This window comes from Acinonyx jubatus, chromosome D4 (assembly GCF_027475565.1).
Source record: "Acinonyx jubatus isolate Ajub_Pintada_27869175 chromosome D4, VMU_Ajub_asm_v1.0, whole genome shotgun sequence".
Taxonomy (NCBI): Eukaryota; Metazoa; Chordata; class Mammalia; order Carnivora; family Felidae; genus Acinonyx; species Acinonyx jubatus.
In genome coordinates, this window is record NC_069391.1 from 20,180,612 (window position 1) to 20,204,286 (window position 23,675).

Consider the following 23,675-nt stretch of genomic DNA (forward strand, 5'->3'; position numbering starts at 1 on the left):
CTGCTCAGGAGACGCTGCAGTTTAACTATCCCCCTTGGCCCAAGAATTAGCCAACGACCCAGAGGGGCCAAGTGACTTGCCCAAGGCCACACAGCAGGTCCCTGACTTGGCCAGGGCTCACACATCTTCTCACCCCAGTCAATGGCCATTTCCTCTACACACTTGGCCCTTCAGGTCTAGAAGCAACAAGGCAAACCTGGCCCAAAACAACGTAGATCAACTATTCACCTCCTGAGCCATCAGGCCCCAACTCAAGCAAAGGCCACCCCTGCTTTTTCATTCTTGAAAAACATCTATGAAGGGTGACTGTGCCAACACCAAACAACAGCTTTGCATGTTACAAAGAGGATAGCGCTCCCAGGAAACGAAATATATTCTAAATTCCCTAATTAGACCCTGTTTCTGACATCACGTTCAGTGATACACTTCTAGCACGTGATGCCTGGTTTTTAATTCTGTATTTGCTTTCTACCTGAACATGGTCACTCAAAGCCACAGACCACTCAGGGATCCGAGCTGGAGGGGTGGGAGTTGGCTGCCGGAGAAGGCTCTGAGTTCAAAGAAGTGCATCTTTCAATGGGTATTCATAGAATGCACAGCAAACGTGATTCTGAGAAAGGCCGTGGGAAACTGATGCCGAATCAGACCTCATTCCTCATCATTCATCCCGATACGAGCTATTAAGTGCTTGTGTGTGCAGGATACCAGGGTTGTTACTGGGGACACAACAGCCACAAGAACAGTCAGGGAGATGGGGCAGTGATTGCTTAATTATTTCACACTATCAACTTATAATTCCCAACCGAGATATGTGCTCTCAAGAGAAAGGCCTAGGTTCCCCAAGCATCTTTGACAACAGGATCCAAGGAGACTGCAGGGTCGGAAGAGCTTCCCCGAGGGAGGGAGGCTGGAACAGGGCACACAGAGCCCTGGCTCAATAGGGAGAATGTACAGTCTAGATGCAAATGAAGCTAACACAAGCTGAGTGCCAGAGGGCAAAGAGAAGGGCCCCATGTTGCCCAGCAGGGAAGCCTGGGTCACTGAGGCCTGCAGGGCCACAGCCTTCTCTGAAGGCCTTACCCCTGGACAAAGGGACCAGCCCACTGACATGCCCAGGTTCACATAGGGAACTCCTGATTAGACCCCGGTCCGGAGCCCAGAGGCCAAGGGAGGCCCAGATATGTCATCAACTGGCCAAGTTTCCAACCACCAGGGAGAACAAAGAGAAATGACCAATGTCTTTATTCCTCTTCGTTACAATGCCCTTCTGCCCCTCCCCAAGCCCTTGTTGTCTGAAGTCATGTGGTCAAGAAATAAATCAGATTTCCTAGGAATGGAACCAGTACAGTTTTGTTCCTTTCACAGTCACTGCCAGGTGTAGGCAGATGGACCAGAAGACCCTAATGCTGACATTGTCATCATCACTGCCACCATCTCATCATTACTGTCCCCGTCATACCATCAACAGCTGGTGATTACTGAGCACATGCAGACCAGGCACAGGGGTTTGGGCTTCACTCCAAGGCTCACGGGCTTTCCTGAAGGTTCATGCACCTCCAAAAGCAACCACTGGCTGCAGGATGGAAGCAGGGAGCCCAGCATGGAGGCCACTGTCATCTTCCAGGGAAGAGATGGCAACAGCTGGGGACAGCAGTGGCGGAGAGAAAGCTCTGGGTCAAAGGATTGCTGGGAGCGCCAAGGATCACCTAAGACAGTGTGTGGAGAGCATGTGGGGCAGAGCTGGCACACAGCAGTCACTCAATAAATGGCAGGTTTAAAAACATACAAATAAAGGCAGCCATTCAGGAACCCTGGTCTGTCTTCAACTGTGTGCAGAGGACCTGATCTCTGTGCACAGATCTGGGCACCCGGGAGAGACAGAAGTGGGGCCTGACCCAAGGACCTTAGAAGGAGGGCGGTGTCCTGACGTCAGACAGGACAGGCCGCAGCCTCCCCCAGGCGGTCATGCGGGACTCATGCCGGACCCCAAGACTCGGTCTCATCCCAGGGCACTGGTGCCAGCACAGCTAGAGCCCACAATCCACACGTGGATCTAAAGGATCCATGAGAATTCCTGGTTGTTTAATGTATGCAAATTCTATTCGTCCAGCGGGGGCAGATCACAAGTTCTAAGGCCACATCAAAAAAGGTGAAGCTGTTCCTGGGGTCAGGTCCAGCAAGGTTATAGGGTTTTTTTAAAAATAATTTTATATATTCTTGTATTTTTTATATTTTTTTAATTTTTTTATATTAAAATAACCCTGTAGGGGTGCCTGGGTGGTTCAGTCGGTTAAGTGTCCGACTTCGGCTCAGGTCATGACCTCGCAGTTTGTGAGTTCAAGCTCCGCGTCAGGCTCTGTGCTGACAGCTCGGAGCCTGGAGCCTGCTTCCGATTCTGTGTCTCCCTCTCTCTCTGCCCCTCGCCCGCTCACACTCTGTCTGTCTCTCTCTCTCTCAAAAACAAATAAACATTAAAAAAAAATTTTAAATAACCCTGTATTTACAGGAAAGTTACAGAGAAACTATGGGGAGTTCCCTTCCACCTCTCACCCAACACAAAGAGCTTTAGGCAGGGAGAAACATGGTCAGAGTTGTGTCTGCAGAAGGCAGCTGGAGCAGGCAACATGGAGGCATTAAGACCCGACAGGGGGCTGATGCCAGCATCGAGAGAGGGTCAGCTGAGGCCTCAGCCAAGGCCAGATGAGGCCTGGTCTCTCCCCCCAGGACCAGCAGTCAAAAAAAGCCTTCAAAAGCTCCAAGACTAAATTGTGAAGCAAAACATCAGCAGCGGTGGTGGCGGTCACTGGGAGTCAGGTGGGACACAAGCCCTGCCACTTGCTAGCGGGACCCTCGCCTCTCAGTGACTTGACCTCTCAGTGCCTCAGTTCCCTCCTCCGTAAAATGGGTGTGATGCTGGTGCCCAGCTCATGGGCCATTCTAAGGACTAAGTGAGCTAATCAGTCACATGCTTAGGGGAGGGCCTTCACAGCCACATAGCGCCAGCTTGTACTATTAATCCAGCATAAAGGGCCTCCAACAGGGACAATACTAGTGATCCCGGAGCAGCCAGCGTCTATTGAGCACCTCCTGTATTCCAGCCCTGGGCTCAGGCACGGGGTATACCGTCTTGAGTAATCTCCACAACCACCCTGGGTGGTAGGGACAGTCCCCAGTCCCGTGGGCCAGGTCAGGTCCCAGAGGCTTGCAGGGTGCAGGGACCAGTTGAAAGACGCTCGGCCAGGCCCCAACCCAGATGCTCTGATTCCAAGTCCGTGTTCTCAAACTCTATGCCATGCTGACTCCAAGGCCCGGCGGGGTGACCTTGGCGAGTGACTTCCCCGTCTTTAAGAGTGGACACGCTCCTCTGGGTGCATAAATGCTGCTCTGTTTGTTTTCTTTTCAAAAAAGAAATGCGTCTCAGTTCTTTACAGTCACACAGTTAATCTCTCAATTTACAAAAGAGTGAGTCATGTGACTGGATTCCACAAAAATTCTCTCTCCAGGTTTATGATTTTACAGAAAACTCCAGGGAAAACCGCCTGGAGCGAGTTAAAACCAGATCAGCCATAAACCATGTCCTGGTACAGCCTCACCAAGCCAAGACTCAGATTACTCATTAAATATGTGATAAATATTCGCTTCAGATCAGCAGGAAGTGGTGCGGGGGGGGGGGGGGGGGCAGTTAAAAAAAAAGAAAAAAGAAAGACTTTTTTGCTTCAAGAGAGGAAAAAAAAACTATTATAACTAGAGAGAACTGCAAGCTCCAATTATTGAACCCAGAATTGGGGGACAGGGTTTTTCAAAGTCGCCTCCTTAGGTATTTTTAAGTAAGTCAGTAAAGGAAAAGGCTATTCTCAAACCTCTTCAAGGAGGACCAAAGTAAAGGGCTTGGGCCTCCTGTGACAGGGCCACGGTGACACTGACATGCCCAGAATAGCAGCATCCCCACACCAGGAGACCCCTCCCCCTGAATGCTGGCATGGGCAAATTCTGCCCTCCTCCCTCTGTCCACCTGTCCAGGGAGGCTGCTGGACTGATGGCCTCGCAGAAGCCTTCCAGCTCTCACATCTGGAGGAAGGCAGCCTACGTTCAAATCCTGCCAGGATGTAGCTCCGTGACCGGGCTCAAGAAACCTCACCTCACAGCCTCGGTTTCCCCCAATGTAAAACAGAGGGAAAAAATCCCCATGAAACACAACTGCTGGGTGGATAAAAAGGTATAAAGTCTGTAAAATTCTCAGCTAGTGTTAACAAGGCTACCTGAGCCACAGATCTGGATGATGTCATTATGATTACCCTGATGGTGGTGAGTAAAATTAATACATTCAAGAAACAAAGAAACCCAAACATATTCTGATCCCTTCAGCAGAATTTACTTGGCACAGTGCCTCCCTGCATAGAATCTGGAGCCGGATGGCCTGGGTTCAAGTCCCGACTCCACCACTTACAAACCACGTGACAGGGAGGAAGTCACTTAACCCTCTGAATGAGACTCAGTTTCTTCATCTGCCAAATGGGGATCATGATACTACTCACCACACGAGGATACTTTGGACTAAACCAGTTAACATTTACAAAGCTCCCAAAACAATGCCTGGTAGATAGTAAACGATATATAAATGTTTATAATTAAAATGACTTAGCATTTATTGAACTTTAGGTATCAAATTATCATTTATTAAAATGTGGGCAAGTCCTGTTTTCCTCTGAGCCTTAGTTTCCCTACCTATAAATTGGAGAATTTTGACCAGATGGGTTCTGAGGACCCTCCTACTTCTGAAACTTGCTGATTCTGGTGTTTCTGTCTTTGCTCATGCTGTCTCACCACACAGACTGCAGTCCACTGACCAGCTGGGTCCCAGGCCCTGCCCCACGAAGCCATCCTTGGCCACAGGGACAACCTGCCTGAGCACACACCTGGGAAACATCACCACTCTCTGCAGCTTTGTTCCCAACCAAAATTTCCACAAGGCAAAATTTCCACAAGGCTAGCTTTTCAAGGCTCCTCTGTGGCTCCACAGCTCCCGGGGCTATGCTGCATACAGAAGGGGCTTAATAAAGGTCAAGCAGTTGGTTTAAAACATAAAGGAACCTTATTGCCAATAATCAGAGAACCATGGTGATGAATGGGGTCTAGGGAATCATCTAGTCCAAGAATGGCAAACAGGCTGTATTTTCAGTGCCAATTCTATTCAGTTAGTAGTGGCCCCTGGGGGGCAACGCGTTGAGGTGGATTCTGGGGCCACATCAGAGCTCAGGTGAAAAGAGTACTGTGACTGATTACGGATGTCTGCAGTGAGCATGGTAAAGCTGGGGATGGTAACTAGCTTGCCCCCCCTAAACTATTCCAACACCCTCCCTTTAGAGAGAAGCTGGGGTCTCCTAGCCCCCAAAGCACCCTTTATCGGGTACCACGTTCCCATTTGCAAAACAATCCCTATATGAAGGAGGAGCTGTGGCCTCTTAAAATTCAGCGTAAAGGGATACCAAAGAAGACAGAAGACCAGAAACAAAAGAAATACACACAAGAAACTAAGAAGGAAGGAAGGAAGGAAGGAAGGAAGGAAGGAAGGAAGGAAGGAAGGAAGGAAGGAAGGAAGGAAAGAAAAAGAAAGAAAGAAAGAAAGAAAGAAAGAAAGAAAGAAAGAAAGAAAGAAAGGAAGGAAGGAAGGAAGGAAGGAAGGAAGGAAGGAAGGAAGGGAGGAAAGGGAGAGAAAGAAAAAGAAAAAACTGCATAAAACACTGAACTTACTTTGGTTGTGAAACAAAAATAATTATAGGAGGGCAAAGTGGATGCTCCAAGAAAGACTTTTCTCTTTTTAAAGAAAGAGAAGTCTGGAACACATGCTCGAAGTAGAAATCTTACAAATTCCTATTGCAAAATAACTCCTGGTCAGCCAACCACAATCTCTATAAATATATCACAAGATCAACAGCCCAGGCAAATAGGGGGAGGGGGAGAATGACTGCATGAATTTTTCAAAAATCCAAATAGTCCCTCACATAGTTGGAAAGGAAGGAGCTCATGCATTTTCCGACCAAATGAAAGGCCCATGAAGAAAAGAAAGATTGTAATTCCTCACATCCCAGTGGGTGCCTACTGAGAAATCTACACAGCCAGATTATTCTGAAATTATTCTATAATTCTGTTTTCTTTGCAAGGGGAAAAGAAATCTGGTCCCCTAAATTCATCAGCACAGCCATGATCTTACAATGGCTTCCATGGGATTATTCAGAGTGGAAACAGTCAAATACTCTAAGGGACCTGATCTGGGTGGTAAGGTAGGTCCTACAGGGTCTGACCCAGAAAAAGAGAAGGCCATCTAGGTATTTAAAATGGAGACAATTTAATATAGAGATTTGACACAGGTGATGAATGGGCTGAAAAGTCAAACAGGGGACAGGAAGGCAACCAAGGAGTAGCATGGAGAGAGAAAGGGAAGAGATGGTGTTACAGAAGTCGGGGCTGTTCAGCAAGGGCCGCCCAATGGGAGTGGATCCCAGAGGTAGCTACACAGAAGGCACTGCAAGAGGCAAGAGCGAGTGGGGAGAAACAGCCTGGGCTTGGCCCTTCTTCCCACCTTCCAATCTCCTTGCTGGGCATCATTCTGGCTCAACTACTTGAGGTCTGGAGGGCGAGGGCACCTGGGAAATGCAGCTCCTTATAATTCAGAGCACAGCAGGGGCAAGGAAAGGATGGAGTCCGGGTCAACCCAACAGCTGAGCAGCTCAGATCAGGATGCTCGTGGAGGACACACAGCTCAGCAAGGGGTCTGTCCCTGCGTCTAGCTTCCCATATGGACTGTAACTTCCTCAGGGCAAGGACTGTCTTCCCTTGAGTTGTGTCATCTTCTGCACTAGGCAGCAGAGTCACAACTCAGACCTGAAGGGACCCTGAAAGTCTGAGAAATGGACGTCCAGCCACCCAGTCCCAGACTCCCAACGCGTGGGATGTTTGGGTGGCCTTCCGGCATATTTTTACTTCCAGTCTTTGCTCAGGATCTACGATGGACAGCAAATTTATGATGTGAAGGCTAGTTTTTCCCAACCCATCACTCAGAAGACCCAAGCAACCAGGAGACACTCCAGAAGCATCTCCTGACCAGATCTGGAACAATGCTCACGGGGGTCAGGAGTGGAGGCTCTGTGGTACCGAAGTCTGAGGCCAGCTGGAGGGCTGAGATGCAAATGCTCCTAGGGCACCAGAACTTTCCACCTTCAGGGCCTCTATTCGAAATCCACACTGGAACTTCATGGTGTTGCTTTCTTAACCATATCACGAAAGACAGGAGTGCCCCTGTTCCACAGGGCACAGACTCAGCCTTACGAACCTCTTTGTCCTGGCTGTGGCCAAAGGCTTGCTTTCAAAGTACATTCTGCAAAGGAAGAAAGGGCCCTTCCCTTTCATTGATGGCTCCATTCCCGCCTCCCCCAAGCCACAGGACTAATCTCCCTCCCCTGTTTTCTTAAAGCACTTATTGCCTGGGCCATTCAAATGGTATTGATCAACCAGCTGGTACACTCAGTCATCTTTTTATGACCTGTCTTCCAGGCTGGAGCATACATCTTCTTCGGGTAGGAGCCATGCCTCTGGATTCCCTAGCGCCCAGCACACGGCCCAGCACAGAGAAAACATCTATGCAGCATCCTTAATGGGGAAAATGGCTCAGGTTCCCAGAAGCCTGAGTCTGGGGTGAGGTAGGAATAACACATCCTATCAATGCCTCACATCTGTTTAGTGATCAACAGGATTTTTACATCCATTACTTCATTTAATTCTTTACAATGCAGGAGTCATGATTTCCATTTCAGAGGAGAGGGGGCAGAGGTGAAGGGACTTTGCCCAAAGTCAGTAGTTGCTGGCAGGGTCAGAAGTCAACCCCGTGACTTCTTCTAAGACAAATAGTAAGTTTCTTCCCCCTCCTGGCTCTTATCTCCCTTTCCAAGATTCCATGTCTGGCTTCTCTTTCCTGAAATGAATTGATTTAATGAAATCATGAAGTGGTAAAAAGAGGTAATAAATGTAAGGCACTTAGAACAGTGCCTGGCACAGTAAATGCTCTGTAAGTAACAGCTGCCACTGCCTTCATGGTCACTGTCATTTCTCCATCACCACAAAAGTCATCTCAAAAAGTCGATGCACCAGAGTACCAACAGTTAGCAAACCTCACAGCCAAATATGGATATATGGAAAATGGAATATGGAAAATGCCTATATTTAGTTAAAACAGAGAAATTCTAGAAAGTCAAATGACTTATCAGTTAAGTGGAGACATGTAAAGATATCGCACAATTCTCAGAAGTCTACCCAAAGCACTGACCTCCCCTATACCAGACAACCACCACCATTTTATTCAGAATTAGGCTAGACTCTCCCTTCCTGACTTCATAGAGAACATCTGCAGTACATAACACACAGTACTTTCTCATCACTGCACAGTCTTTTGAGCCAGAAGTAAGTCCTGATATACGGAGGGAAAAGAAAGGTCGGGGTGGAAGGAACAGGTGCAAGGTCACATGTGTCTGAATACAATCAACAAGCCCCTTTCATGAGTGTTGGTCTTATCACTCCTTTGTTGGGTCCGGCGTGGGGTTTCACAATCATGGGGCTGAATGTGTATTTTAGGCGAGGCACACACAGATCAGTATTCCAGCTTCCAGCTCATGACTCGGCCCAGAGTCTTTGGGCAAACAAAACAAGCAGCAGCTACAAGCCTCGGCTAAGACAGAAGATGCGAAGGCAGCACTGTGCATGTCAACTCTCCCAAATGGGGTTCTTCTACAAGAATCTCCAAAGCAGCCGTGTGCCCTCAGCTGTCACATCCGCTGCTGCCTTTGTCTAACTGTGTTGCCAACTCTCATATCCTTTGACCCAGTAATCTGCTTTGGGGAACAGATTCTATGAATATCATACAAAAGAAGGAAGAGAATTCATGCCCAAAGAGGTCCACTGCACTATTTATAATAAAACCCGGGAAACGCTCTATACATACAATGTGAAAAGGTAACTATTTACAAAGCCATCAGAACAGATGTTCATGAACGATGGAGAGCTGTAAGAAAGATACTTAGGTACTGAAGCGAAATGCCAAGAATAGAACCGAAACTCTCTGTATAACTTCACATACGCTAACATGACATACATATATGGTACTTCCCAAGGCACCTGCTTCGCGTGGCTCCAAAAGGTTTCCTCCTTTCTGCTTAGCTTTCTATCATCACTGCTTTTGAGGAAAAACTCATCGTACTTGACACATGCCGCACATCTATGAAGGAAGGTACTGGGAAAAGGTGGGATGCTATCCTTCCCCAGAATGAAGATGTGTGACTCTGCGAAGACATCGTTTACAGTCTGTCCTCGAGGATGAGATCACTTGCATAGACATGGTGGCTAAACCCAGGTACACACCCATCCCCTGGGAAGTCCAAGCTCCCCGTGAAGCTGCTCAGCCTACTGCCTCTTTCGTAGAGCAGACCCTGAGACTGAGGTTTTTACACTGTACAGAGCTGCAACCACAACACCCCCACGACTGCTGCTGTGTACTGAGATACTATTATGTGCCAGCCACTCTAAAAGGCTTGTTAAGTATGTTTGAACTCCTCCAACATCCTCATTAACTGGGAATTATTCATCTACTTTACAGCTGGGGAAACTGAAGCCCTGAGAAGGGCAGTGATTTGCTAGGCTAGGGAAGGGATCCAAGTGAGAATGTTCAGAGGAGCAGTCCCACTGCATGGCACGGTCTGAAATGTGCGTGTAGGCCACGGATCATTAGTAAACCAACCTGTTTTCTCCTCACCACTTAACTGTGCAGTGAAGAATACTGTTGCCATTTTTCTGGGTCTTTCCCAGAGAGTTCCTGATACTACTGCGATTTTATACATCAAGACACTGAGGCCCAGAGAGGGGAAGTGACTTGACCAAAATCACACAGCTCGTTTAAGCAACAGGGCCGGTATTTGAAATCAAGCTTTTGTAGCCCCAAAGCCCACACACTCAGCCATCCTGCCGCACCTAACTCTGCCAAAAGGAAATAAAATGAGAGAGCTGTAAGGAGTCAGACCACACCACCATATAGGAAGTATGTTCACAGCCAGAGTTTGCCCAGAAGTGGTGGGCTCCCATGGGGAGGCATGCCATAAGAGGGTGAACAGCCACCTGGTGAAAAAATAATCAGCAGTTATAAGGAAAAGATGGATGAGCTACTGGGGGTGGGGGTGGGAGGGCTGAAAGAGGTGTTCCTCCCCACCAGGAGATTCCAGTTCTGGATCCTTCTGGAAGATACAGCACTTCCTAACACTTCTTCAGACTGGCCTTAATTACCTAGCTTTTTTTGTCCTCCGTATTTAAGGGCCACCATCTTTTAGTGAAACGTTGAGGACCAAATATTTCATTTCCTTTATTCCCCTCTTCCTGGCTTCACAAGTGTAGTAAAAAGTTAATGAATCTATAAATTGCTCACCGGCTTAAAATGAAGAAAAAAAAAAAAAACAGTTAATGGAAATTTTAATGAAAACGCCCCATCCGTATAACTGATGGCAAACCCAGGCCCAGAACACCTGGCACTGCATGGCCCAAACCGAGTGCCACAAAAGCTTGAAAACATTTACTGGAAGAAAGTCTATCAGCACCGGATAGGAGAAAATCAAAATCAAACAGTCTCCATTTGCACATGACATGAGTTTACATATAGAAAAGCTAAAGACTCCACCAAAACACTACTAGATCTGAATTCAGTAAAGTTCCAGGATACAAAATTAACAGACAGAACTCAGAAGCATTTCGGTAAACTCACAACAAATTTTCTAAAAAAGGAAGAAATCAATCCCATTTATAATAGCATCAAAAACAATAAAGCACTTAGGAGTAAGTATTAACTATGGCATAAAATAAAATTTATGCTAAGGAATAAATTGAACTCAGGCAGTGAAAAACCTCCATTCTGAAAAATGACAAGACATTGACGAAAGAAATCCAAGGAGACACAAATAAATGGAAAGGTATCCTGTGTTTGTTGATGCGAAAGAATTGATGTTAAAACACCCACTTTACTACCAAAAACATTCCACAGATTCAACGCAATCCCTATCAAGATTCTAATGACATTTTTAATAGAAGTAGTAAAAACACTCCCAAATTTTCCACGGAACCACAAAAGACCCCAAATAGCCAAAGAAATCCTGAGAAACAAGAACAAAGCAGGAGCCACCAACTTCCTGTTTTCGAGCTGTATTATAAAGCTATAGTCATCAAAACAGTGTGGCACCAGCATAAAAACAGACGAATAGGCCAATGGAACAGAATCAAGAGCCTAGAAATAAACCCAAGGATGTACACTCAACTAGTATTTGACCAGAGAACCAAGAATACTGAAGAATAGAAAAAAAGACAGTATTTTCAATAAATGGTGCTAAGAAAAGTGGATATTCATACATAAAACAAGGAAACCAGACCTGTATCTTATACCAACCACAAAAATTGACTCAAAATGGATTAGACTTAAAAGCAAGACTTAAAACCATGAATCTTCTAGGAGAAAACATACATAGGATAGGAATAAAGCTCCTTGACACGGGTGTTGGTAATGATTTTTTAGTGAGGATACATAAAGCACAAGCAACAAAATCAAAAACAAACAAGTGGGATGACATCAAACTAAAAACCTTCAAAACAGAAAAAAAAAAAAACAACACCAACAAAGTGAAAAGACAACCTACAGAATGGGAAAAAAATATCTGCAAAACATACGTCTGATAAGGGGTTAATATCCAAGACATATAAAGAACTCCTATAATTCAACAGCAAAAAAAATAATAATAATAATCCAATTTAAAAATGGGCAAAGGACCTAAGAGACATTTCTCTAGATATACAAAAGGCCAACAGGTCCATGAAAAGATGCTCAACATCACTAGTCATCAGGGAAACGCACATTAAAACCACAATGGGATATCACCTCACATCTGTCCAAATGTCCACCATCGAAAAAGACAAGAGATAACACATGCTGGCAAGGGTGTAGAGAAAATGGAACCCCTGTGCACTGTCGGTGGGGATGTAAATTGGTACAACCCCTAAGGAAAGCAATATGGAAGTTCCTCAAAAAATTAAAAATAGAACCACCATATGACCAGCAATTTCACTTTGGGCAATATATCCAAAGGAAATGAAAACTCTAACTCGAAAAGTTATCGGCACCCCATGTTCACTGTAGCATTATTTACAACAGCCAAGACATGGAAACAACCTAAGTGTCCACTGATGGACGAATGGATAAAGAAGCTGCAGCATATACGTACAAGCGAATATTATTTGGCCATTAAAAAAAAAAAAAAGAAATCCTACCATTCATGACAACACAGATAGACCTTGAGGGTATTAAGCTAAGCAAAATAAGTTAGAGAAAGACAAATACTGTATGGTTTCATTTATATGTAGAATCTGAAAGAAAGAAAAGGAGGGAGGGAGGGAAAGAAGGAAGGAGAGAGGGAGGAAGGGAAGGAAGAGAGGAAGGGAAGGGAGAGAGGAAGGGAAGGAAGGGACGAAGGGAAGGAAGGGAGGAAGGGGAGGAAGGGAGGGAAGGAAGGGAGGAAGGGAGGGAGGAAGAACCAACCAAACTCAGAAAAAGAGATCAGACTTTTGGTTACCAGAGCTCTGGAGGGGAGGGGGAGAAAGAACTGGAGGAAGAGGGTCAAAAGGTACAAACTTGCACTAGTAAGACAAATAAATACTAGGGACGTAATATACAACATGAGGACTATGGCTGACACTGCTATATGGTATATAGGAAAATGAAGACAATAAATCCTAAGAGTTCTCATCACAAGAAAAAAAGTTATTTTCCTTTTTTTCTTTTTCTCTTTATTGTATCTATGTGAGAAGATGGATGTTGGCTTGAACCTATTGTGGTAATCATTTCACAATGTATGTAAATCACACCATCACGCTGTATGCCGTAAACTATACAGTGATGTGTGTCAACGGTTTCCCAATAAAATTGGGGGAAAAAAACGAAAAAAAAAATTAAGAAGGAAGTCAGGTTCCAAGCTCCTGGAGGTCTAAAAGATGAGAAAGCCTCCAGGCTTCGAAGTGGCATCGTGAGTTACAATTACCCTAAAGGAAACGTTGTCAGCAGATTCGATCAGCAAACTGGGAAACCCTGTTTCTGAGAAAAAGAAAATGGCACAGATCCACGCTTGTTCTGAGGCGTGAAGCCGGAGCCTGGGACCCAACTCCAAAGATGGAAAAAGTCATATAACTGAAAAGCCACCTCCTATTGCTGGGATTCCCAAGAGAAGTCCATCAACGCAGGACCTCCGGAGGTCCCCTCCTCGGTGACTTGCTAGAGTTGACAGGAGAAGGTACTGTCTGTTTTGGAAAAAGGGTGCCCGGCCATCCAGGTTCATGTTCCCTATTCAAAAGTACTGTTTTGATGTCTGTTCTATGTCGGGCACTGGGCCAGACCTTTACACATTTTGTTTCTGATATGCCCCCTACAACGTGGAATATAACTATGACCATCCACACTTTACTCTGGTAAGGAAAGGGGGCTCAGAGAAGTCAAGTGACCACCTTGAAGTCACACAGCTAGTCCATCTGTATCTTGACAGGCAGATCCTCAGGCAGTCAGCACTCCTGAAAAGCCTCCAAACAGACCTCCATCCAGCCTCTATTCGAGGCCCTCGGACCAAAGAACCCCCACCCATAGCCTATTTGGTCTTTCTAGGATTCAAGTCTGACCCTATCATTCCCCTCTTTTGACCCTTCACTGACTCCCCTCCTCCTGCAAAGGTAAAAACCATGCTCCTTCTCAGCTCCCGTTACCTACTGCTCCGGCCACACCAGGGCTCCCTTGCTCACTGCCTGTTCACTCTCCTCCCCATCTGCTGGGGCCCATCTTAGAATCACTTGCACCCAGGAAACTTCCTGACATCCCCAGCCGCCCTCCTCCACCTCCCAGCTCCACCCAGCTACCCAAGGCAGAGTCGGATCCCCTCTGAGGTCCCCCGCTGCCCAATGGCCCCACTGTTCAATTACCTGCCTGTCTCCTTCCCCAGGCCGTGGGTGGCCCCGAGGCAGGGACGGAGACCTGTTCACCAAGCACAGGGCCTGGCCCAGAGAAGAGACTTAGAAAACACTGAGAACAGGCAGGGTGGCAGGAGATGTCTCCCTGCAGCACCCTTGTCGCAAAACACCCTCGAACCCCGGGACCAGGTCCGGCTCTGCCCAGCCTTCCCCAGCACCCCCCACCCCCGAGGGAGAATCACACGGACCAGAAGCCACATCACTTCCTCTAACGCTTTCGACCTCCTCGCCTGTTCCCTCTTCTCTCAGCGGCTCTACCAGGTTGAGACACGGAGTCAGAGAAATGAGGCCCAGAAGCAGCACAGAGGGACAAGGAGCCACGGCACAGGAACGGGAGGGCCACAAGCACGTGCTCAGGGGAGCGGAGACGGGCCCGCGTCTGTCCGACGGGCGGTCTCGGTCAACGGCAAAGCCACGCGGATGCTGACGCCAGCCCGCCAGCCACCCGGGCCCTCAGGGACAAGAAATACCTGGAAACTGTAAAAAGCCGCTTTTCGTTTCCAGAGATTTTTGAAGCCTCTTTCTCTTTGTTTTTCCCCTAAACCAGTTACAATTAGCATTGAGGGATATAATTACGTTGTTAGTCTAATTGCCTGTTTGAAGCAGGATCTACGGGGGTTTAATGGAAGATTTGAGGGGGAGGGCAGATAAAATAAAAAGTCGGGATAATCACAGAAGAGATGCGTCATGTGACTTTCTTCCCAGGTAGAGACAAGGCCTGAACTGCGTCAGAGGCCGGGGAATTGCCTCCTGCGCCAACTCCCTCGCACGGCTGGGCGGGCAACGGCACTACCAGGCGGCGCGACTCGACTGGAAATTGATTTTGGAGACGCTGACCTAATTAATCAGGAAACGATCCTAGAAAGGCCCTCGGATGTGGAGCCTTTGCACTATTATTGTCACTGACACACTTACACGTCGCCGGGCAGTATTTTCCCAGGTGGAAGGAGCGTGGTGGCAGCTGACAGGGCCGGGCCGTTCGGAGCCAGGAACCTGCCCTTCCCTAGGGAAGAGCGGCCCTGTGCAGGCGGAGCACACGCCTCTGGGTCCTGGGGACACAACGCAGGGGGAGGCAGCTCTGAGCTCGGGATGAAGAGGAACATTCTCCTCTAGGGAATGAGGACGACTGAGAGGTAGTGAGCACCTTGACAACACAGGCATCCAAGCGGGACGATCCTGGGGTGAGGAGGCAGAGGAACCAGCTATGAGGAGAAACCAAATGCCTCTGAGGGACTGTACAAACGGCTCCTGTCTCCAGACCACAGACAGAAAGGGGATCTGGAGGAAGCGTGGAGGGAAGAAAAGTCCTCTCCGTGTCAGAGGAACTTCCCGCCTTCCAGCACTGACCCCTTGAGTTATGGGACTTCTACTCTGAAGACCCAGCCCTTATATCTGGGTGGCGATGGATATGCTCCTTCTCTAACTGCTTTTTTCCAAATACAGGCAGCCATTTGCAGGAACCAGAAGCTACCTCCACATGAGGAAAGGGAAACTCCAATGCCTAAGTCAAGAGCAAGGCAATCTCGAGGGCAATTATGGTCACCACGATGGCCTTACACTTCCAGGGCCTTCTCCTCGCCATCCTGTTTAATACGTACACAACATCCAGCCTGGGGACCGAGGATCCCCAGCCTGTATCCAAACCTCATCTCTGCCACTGTGAAGTTGAGCAAACAGGCAGAGATGCTTCCCTACCAAGCTGGGAACTACAGAGATAACTTCACCAGACGGGTCTGACCTTGTGTACATGTCTCATCAGTAAGAGGGCACTGCCCTTCTAAAGGTGTTGCCCCTGTAGCCACCACAATGCCAGAGACTCCCATGCGCTCACCCCAACCCGGCTGGCTCCTGGCACGATGCCTGGCACATCACGGGCACCAAAATTATGTGGATGGATAATGCCACAGAGGGGACACTTAACTGGCTGCTCCGAGGTCGGCTTGAGGACCTCGTGTCCTTTTAATCCAGTAAGTGGTGGTCTGAAATATCTCAGCTTCAGGTTCAGAGAAGAGGGCCTCCAGATTCCTTCCAGAACCTTCCACTTCCCATGGCCACACGCCCCTCCTCTGAACTGACAACGGCACAGCTGTAAGCCCTGGGCGCCCTCAGCAATTCTCTTTAAGAATAAAGTGTCAGGATTTGGGTTTCCAGGCGAAGATGGACACTCGGGTGCCACGGAGTTGGGCGAGGCAGCCTCTGCTTGCCTCCCATGCCACACCTTCTGACTGGCTTGTTCCCGTAAGCAGAATTGTCATATTCCAAATCTCAGGGCTGCCTGGGAGAAATGAGTTCTACCAGGTTTTCCGCATTTTCCTCATTCAGGGTTGACAATGGCCATGGAGTGTGCTTGAGGCCCTCAGTACAAAGGAAGTGAAAATTCCACTGTGCCATTTATGAGCCTGCACTGCACATATGACCCAGAGCAGAAAGACTCATTGAAATCCAATAAAGATGAGGGGCGGGGGCGGCTCCTCCGTTCCTAGAGAGGCCCACAGCATCTCCTTCCACACAATCCGCCTGGCTCCGCCATTGACTGAGGGAAAAACAAGCTGCCATTCTGACGCTCTCTGTCAACAGCAACAAGATGGCAACTAAGGGGACTTCCTGGACTCACCCTTCTCCCCCACATTCTTCCAGGCCTTCGATTTAAAGGCCTTCAAAAGTCTGAGGCAGCTGTGGTTTTCTTGGGAGGGAGTAGGGGGAGTAAAAGTTTATTTACAATAAACATAAAAATAGAGCCGTGGAACTTTTTTTCTAGCAGAGACCATCGCTGGCTGTCTTCACATTCTGAAAGGCTGACAGACCTCGTACCTGCTCAGAAGCCTCCACGTCAGGGCTGCTTCCAGCCGCAGACAGCAGCAAGGGAGGTGTGGAAGGCCTGGTTCCAAATGGGGATTCCCAAGGGCCTGACCCTGAGCTTTGTAACACAGGCCAGAATTCTCAGTTCAGTCTGGCATGTGGTCACGGGAATCAGAAGGTTCCAGAAGGAGTTTATGTGTCAAGCCCTGCTATGGACTTGATGGATACCTCAAGGAACTTGCCATCTGGGAGGGCCAAGATGGTGTCGCATGGAACTCATCAATGTCGTGAGAATACTATTATCATTTGTACCACCTGCGTGTTCGGTGGGTGTGCAGCTGATGTAGTAAGTATTTTACACGCATCACCTCTTTTAATCCTTACGATAATGCTGCGGGGTAGGTATTCTATACCTCAACTGTCCAGATGAAGAAACAGAGATGACGGGGATTGAGCCACTTGTTCAAGCAGAGGAGCCCAGGTTCAAATTCAGCTCTGTGTGATTCCCAAATTCCCTGAATGATCCCAACCAACCACTGGAGAAGGATTCACTAAAAGGTTCCAGGACAGATTCTTTGTCAGGAGAGCCAAATGGGCATGAACTTGCCTGCTTCCTTCCTTCCACAAAGGTGCCCTGAGCCCCTCCTCTGAACCAGGCACCCTACCCACATGACCTGAGGGAAGAGAGGTGTGGGAACCAGCAGGCCTCCACTTGGAAGAGGAGAGGAGCAAAGCCACTGATGTAATCCTCAACACAGAACAAAGAGGGGAGAACCAAGCCAGCCAGAAGGAGGCAGGCCTTTCCAGAGCCATGAGCAACAGAATGAACGGGCTGTAGGGAAGAACTGGAGATGGCCCATCACCGGAAACCGGCAGCTCCTGGTCAGGAAGGCTGGGGCACCAACAGGTGCCTGAGGAGGTTCCCCCGGATAACCCGCCACTGGTCACACCTTCGGTTCTGTGAGTACAGAAGAGCGTAAGGGCGTGAGACCCCCCCCCCCCCAGCCCACACACTGTCACTGACACGGCACATTCGAACACCCTGTGCCATGAGCCTGGTCCCCACCATGCCCCTGCAAGGGGTATTTTCACACCCCACTCCAGAGAGGAGGGCCTGAAGCTCGCACACCCTCCCTCCTTGGCCCACCATCGGTAGAGATGGAAGGGGCTCTGGCGATGATTAACATCCCAGCCTGCCCCCACCTCGAGTAAGTAATTACACACTGGGTCAGGTCTGCAGTCCCTCCCGGTAGGTACTGTGTCTGCAATCAGGGGAATGAAGGTGGGGCGTCTTGAAGGAGTGAAGGGCTGTCTGTCTCCGTGAACTCTCGTGAAATCCCAGGACTCCCTGTTTCCTTGGAAAACAGTTTCTACACTTGTCACCTATAAATTGCCTGAATCTTTCTTTCTTTTTTTTTTTTTTCTTTTTAGAAGGTTTCCCCTACTTCACTAATTGCTTTCACTGCCTTTTGCTCTGTAAATTTAATTAACCTGCTGTGTGACCTTGGGTTAGGCAGGCTACCACCCCTCTTCAAACTCAGTTTCCTGCTCTGTAAAATAAGAGTGGGAACCTCTCGGAGCCCTGACAGTGCAACTATCCAGGATTCTGTGACCTGGCTCAGGCTAAGCATGTGACCTTGATGCTCCTGGCTGCTTTGGCCTGGAGCTTCCCAGAGCGCCTGGACCATCCTGCTCTAAACTTCGCCTGGCCCTGAGTCAGTGGCGCTCTCAAGGCCTTGCATTATCTGAGATGAAAAGATAGGACGGCCTAACTTGGCAACGTCCCCTCTCTGTCCCCGATGGACCCCCAGAGCTCAAATTTGCCTCTAGCATTTCAGCAGAGCTGCGAGTCCCTGGGTGTAGGAGAAACTCCAGATCAGGGGCTGGATCAAGAGCAGAAGCGTGAGGCTGAAATTGTAATAATAATAACTGACATTTATATCACGCCTTTCATCCCCAAATCCCAAATTAATTAACTTTTTACGAGACATTTTTAAACTAGTGCCATTTAATAAAATTCTATTAGGAGAAGTCTTTTTTTTTTTTCCCCCAGCCCTATATTTTTATTAACAGCCACCAAAAATATAATTTACAGCCAACCTAAAGCCAGTCAAGAGAGAGACAGGGAGTGGCTGATTCTGCCAGCGAGAAAGCAGGAGAGACCTAGCACGGGCCACTGGAGCTGACCCCTTGGCCTTGCCGTTAGGGGTCTGGGTCCTTGGGGGAGGGGGGCCAGTGCAGGCCCCAGTGACTCTACAAGACTGAATCTCAGCCCTGCATCATTCATCGTGTATTTATTGATCATCTATTTTCTGCAGCCACTATAGGAGCTGCCATGCATAAATCAAGCACACAAAGCACTCTGGTCCATGCATTCTTGGGGCACACAACCTAACAGGGTAGAGACATGAAACAACATCTCACTGATAACTAGATAACTGTAACTGTGCCAGGTGCTAAGCAGAAAGAGACCCTGCTCTTCCTCCCTGACAACATCAAACAGGGAAACGTAATCTAGCTTGGAGCTGGGGGCATGAGGATCAGGAAAGACCCCCCTGAACAAATGATGCTGAACCTGAAAAAATGACTTGGCATGAGCTAGGCAAAAACGTGGGGATAAGGGAGGGGGACACAATCCAGGCAATGGGCACGGGACGTTGTGAGGGCTCAGAGGCTGGAAGGTGTTGGCATGTGTAAGGAAGGAAAACGAGGCCAGCCTGATGAGGCAGAGAGAAGGAGGGTGCGAGGTGGGGATGGAGAGATGATAAGGCTGGTGGGACCCCATCCTGAGAAGGACGGAGAGCTGACCAAGGTTCAAGCAGAGGAGACACATAATCAAATATGTCCTTTTAAATAACTGGGTCACAGCTGACCTGTATACTCTCTTGTCTGAAGAATACCACCTTTTTATGTGCACTGGTTGTATCTACACCATCCAATAGGCTTACCACCACCCACATGTGACTGCTGAGCATTTGAGACATGGCTAATCCAAAAAGAGATGTGCTACACATGGAAAATACACACCGATTTTGAACACTCTGTATGAAATTTAAAAACTGTATGGCAGATTAACAGGAATTTTTATATTGGCTATGTGCTGAAATGATAACACTTTGGAGATACTAGGTTTAATAAAATATTAACATTCATTTCATCTGTTTCTTTTTCCTTTTTTTACTGTGGCTACCATTTTCTAGTACCCACAGTAAAAAAAGTTTAAAGTTATATACGTGGCTTGCTTTCTATTTCTGTTGGACATCTCCATGTTATGTATTTAAGAACAAAGGATTTTAAATAAAATATTCATCTACCTTGGGGCGGTGGGGGGCGCGGATGAGCAATCATGGCTACTATGGTTAGTGTGGGCCCAAGAGTGTACTTATCTGGTCCTCGCTCCATTCTCCAACAAACTAGAAAAGCAGGGATGGAAAGGGCAGGGATTCCACATGGGATCAGAACTGTGCAGGGTGGGAGCAGAGGGCAAGAGGAGGCTAAATTCTAAGAGGCCAACCACCCCAACTATCACCATCACATTCCTCATCCAGATTCAGTTTTAGATTAAAAAAAAAGGAGTTAAAAAAAAAATCTAAAAACCCAAAACTCATGGGACTCCCCACTCCCCAAGTCACAGTAAAATAAGGTCAGGAGAAGATCAAGGTTCTCCAGGGTTACCACCTGGACTCTCAGAATTTAGGACCAAGCTCTCTTTCCTGACACTGGCAAGGGACAGGACAATCAAGGCCGGGTCGGGGGACCTAGGCCACTCTTCATCCTCGCTTCTCTCCATCCTCTAACTAAGTTTCACAAACTAGTGACCTGGAATGGCTGTTGGGGGGAGGAGGGGGTTCACGTTATTTAAAATCATTTTCTAATTAGTGGCCATAATTTGAAATTTAAGAAATCTTCCACAAAACTCCAGATTCAGAATGTCTCTTGAAAAAAAGAAAGAAAAAAAAATCTGAAGATCTGGCCACACCAGGCCCATGTTCTGACATGGCCACGATCAGCTGCAGCTGAGTGGCAACAGCTCCCGTGAGATGGAGGAGAGGGGCTCCCAGTCCTGCAGCATGCTGGTCTGCGCCCCGTCCAGATGCACCTGCATTCTCGCGGCAATCAAGCTGCTGAGCACATCACACATGCCTGGGAACCTCTGTACATGCGACGTCTGTTGTTCAGAACACCCTTCCCTCTCCCATCCACAGCCAGCTCCTTATCCAACACTGTTCTCCCAACCTCAGCGTCTCCTGACGCCTCCAGGTCTCCTGTGTTGGGCACGGAGTTCACACTTCCCATACGCTACTGCAATAACGCATGCCCATCCTGCTTCTTCCACCGGGGGCTGCGCCATATGAGGGCAAGGATCGCATCCTGTCTCATCAGCGCCAGGCAGAAAAGATGCTCAAAAACGTTCGCTTTGTGAACTATGCCAAGAGGAGAGGAAACACACTGCAAATCACACCCTACCCCTGTCTCCTCCCCAGCCGCATTTCTTCTGGTGACGTTTCCAGATACATGTGGGAGAGTCGTCAACCTGGTGAAACCAACCTACAACGCCCCTCTAAATAAATTATACTTTCACCAATTACCTTAGAGGCCAAAAAATTCATTAGAAGTTGGAAATTATATGGAGTCTGGAGTGACTTTGAACCCATGTAACCACCCTAAATAGTTCTTTCTGTTGAGCAAACAAGAATTTCTTGATTGCCCTTTTTGAAGTTGCCAGAGCCCTGTCTTGTTGCTCTTAAAATGAAGTTTCACAATGGTCCTAAACCAGTTCTTCTCGTTTTCCTGAAAGAATGAACTGCCATTCAGCCACAAATAAAATCTTTTGTAAAACAGCAAATGCAAGGGGACCTGCCCAGTGAAGAGAGAAGCAATCCTTTCTCCATGAAGGAAAAATGGAGCACTGGTTCATCTGCTACTCCATAAGCATTTCCCAAGCAACTACTGTATGCGAGACCTGGGGATGCATGGTGAGTTTATAACCCAACAGAGTGGCAACAGACACAAAGGAGACATCAGAGGACATGCCAGATCATGCACAAGGACATCTAACTTCTCATTTACTCCATCAACACAGACACAGGTAGGCAAGTATGCAGTCCATTCTCATTCGCAAATTAAAGGCTTTCTGAGCCCCTAGATCCTGCCTGCAACAAAGTGACATCAATCAGGAAGACAAAATACAATGGAAAAAAGAAGAGACTTAAGATTCAGATGTGAGAAATGATCTCCCAAGCCATTCCTGTGTGTGAATTTAAAAAAAGAAAATACACAAGAAAAGTTAACTGTACCTAAAAACTTATCAAGATCCATCAGCTTGAGTAGGAGAATGAGGCTCAGAGAAAGTCCTCTACTGTCTGTCCTCAAAGTCTCACTCAAGAGACCACTCAATTCCTCCATCTCCGATACCTCCAAGGGTTCTCGAAACAGAAGCTCCCATTACTGACTACTTAGCCCATGTCGGACACTGCGCTATGTGTTCTACTAGCTGTCTACTTCATTTCCCAAACGGTTCCCACCACAGAGGAGCTGTTCTCCTCTGCTTCTTCCAGATGGCTTGAAGAGGGTAGACCGGCTGTCCGGATGCATCTGCATCCCAAGCAATCTGGTCGCTGTGGCCTCGGTGGACACCCAACACTGGCTCGAAATTCACTCATCTCTCCAGAGCCAAGAACAGAACAGAAATAAAAACTGGAGTTTTCAGAGCATAAGATCCAAGGGCTGAGGAGGAGAAATGAAATGAGACCCCTAGATACACCCTGATCCAATTTCCCAGCCCCAGGAACAAAGAGGAATCCTAAATGCTTCCACAGCGGGGAAAGTGCAACAAGGCGGTCTAGCACCACACTGCTCATCCGCAAGGGCCAGAAGGAGGCAGAAGCTGCAAGGTTCTGGGTAAAAGGACCCTGAATCTAGAACTCAACTGCAAACCACAAACCCATCATTCAAGGGCGAGGAAAAGCGATGACCTCTTTCAATATACAAAGATTTGGCTGCCACCCCAGCACCTTTCCTGAAAAACATCACGGAAAATGAATCCAAAGAAGATGACGTTGGAGAGAATTTGAAAGAGAAAGAGAAAGAAATCCAACAAAACAGGGTTACATCTGAACAACGAACACAGAGCTGTGATGCTCCAGGCAGCTCTTATGAAATACCCCAAAACAGAATGCATATTTTCTTAATCTGGAAATAAAATTCCATATCATATTAGCCAAGAACAGATTATGGAGGGAGGTTAAGGAATGTATAAGTGCATTTAGGGACCAAATATTTGGGGTGGGGGGGGAGAAGCAAGGAGCAGAGAGAGGATCGGATTCTTTGAGGGTAAAGATACGAGTTAATTCTTGCCCGTTTAAATGTTTGTTCAAATTTAAGTATAAGTAAGAAACGAGAAATAGGATCATGACTTCTAAATCAATAAGGGGGAATGACAAGCAGCAGAAGTAGGAATTTAAAAATAGAAAAAAGGAAAAGAGAAAACTAAAGAAAACTCGGGCAATCCAACAATAAGGAAAAAACATGGAAAACCAAAAGCAAAATAAAGTGGCAGAAAGAAATTGAAACAAACAAGCAATCACAATAAATGTGGATGGTATATAAATCCCCTCACTAAAAACCAAGGTATCACAAATGGGGGAGGGAGGATGCAGGATAGGTCAGGATGGAAACAAAAAGACCCAGAAAGGCTAAAGACAAAAGGGAAGCGAACGTAAGATGTTACCAATGAGGAAGCCGGGCAGCGGGCACACGGGAGCAATCCATATTGATCTTTATTTAACTCC

The 23,675-nt window shown here is 47.5% G+C and overlaps 1 protein-coding gene across 6 annotated transcripts in view; it reads right to left on the bottom strand.

The window, feature by feature from the left end:
- ZNF618 (zinc finger protein 618) overlaps positions 1 to 23,675 on the bottom strand; it is a 182,964-nt gene that overhangs the window by 90,088 nt on the left and 69,201 nt on the right. Inside the window, exon 1 of one of the 6 annotated variants that reach the window (XM_053204756.1) lies at positions 5,752 to 12,448. The exons of the other annotated variants lie outside the window; for them this stretch is intronic. The gene's annotated coding sequence lies outside the window, so the exon portion shown is untranslated. Of the gene's footprint in view, positions 1 to 5,751; positions 12,449 to 23,675 lie in introns of those variants that run through there. 6 annotated transcript variants of the gene reach the window in all.